Consider the following 1,282-nt stretch of genomic DNA (forward strand, 5'->3'; position numbering starts at 1 on the left):
CTTATATGCTCAAATGTAACACTAATCAAGAATACAATTTTTGTTACTTATAAGAGAAAAAGTAACACATTTTTCATAATAAGTAATGTTGACAAGTGCCTCTTACTTTTAAGGGCAAATATAATACTTTTGAGGAAAAATGTAATACTTATAAATCGAAATGTTTGTATTTTCCCTTAAAGTATTACATTTACCCTTATAAGTAACAAAGATTTTATTCCTGATTAGTATTACATTTGAGCATATAAGTATGACATTTGTGCATATAAGTGTTACATTTACATTTTGACCCGACCGTCTCATGGTGAGACGGTCTCACACAAGTTTTTGCCAAATGTAAAATGCATAGAAGAAGGATAAAATGAACTAGTGCCACTGCCTCGTGCATACCTTGTTGGAGTTGTCGAATTAAACGAGGTAGAATGCCATATTTTATCACAACATTAGAGAAAAGACTAGTAGAGTTGGTGAAATTAAAACTTTAGGACATATATATATATATATATATATATATATATATATATATATATATATATATTCCAAACCTAGTCCCTAGAAATGCATTTCCAAATCAAAAACGTATTTCTAGATTTTATTTAATTATTAAACAATTTCGAAATGTTTTGGGAAATGCTTGCTTTATTATGAAATAGTACAAAAACGTTTTCAGATTAATTTTAGAAAGTTTTAAAACTATTTTTAGAATAGGGAAACAATACACTTTTAGTGTTGTTGTGCATCGTCTCTAATTATATTGTGTACCATGGTCCACAATGCATTGTGGACCATGATCATGGCTGATACTGCAGTTGTGTTAAACGGGTAGTGCAGTTGTGTTGAAAAGTAGGGATGTCAATCGGGCCAGAACCCGATGGGCTAGCCCGAAAAAACCCGAAACTGACAGGGCTATAGCCCGAACGGGTTAGCCCGATAAAAAAAATTAGCTCGATGAGCCCGAAACCGATTAGCCCGATAGCCCGATAGGGTTAGCCCGAAATTAAATGGGCTAGCCCGATAGCCCGAATAATTAAAAACTATTCTTTATTGTAGAAGTGATGTGAAACATAACATACTTGAAATTTATAGGTGAGTTAATGTTTAGTATTTTTTTTTATCAATGTACATTTTTAAATAAAATTTTAATAAATATATAAATATAAATATATATTACATATAATTAATAAATAAATAAATAAATAAATAAATAAATAAATAAATATATATATATATATATATATATATATATATATATATATATATATATATATATATATATATATAT

Source organism: Ipomoea triloba, chromosome 10 (assembly GCF_003576645.1).
Source record: "Ipomoea triloba cultivar NCNSP0323 chromosome 10, ASM357664v1".
In the NCBI taxonomy this organism is placed as follows: Eukaryota; Viridiplantae; Streptophyta; class Magnoliopsida; order Solanales; family Convolvulaceae; genus Ipomoea; species Ipomoea triloba.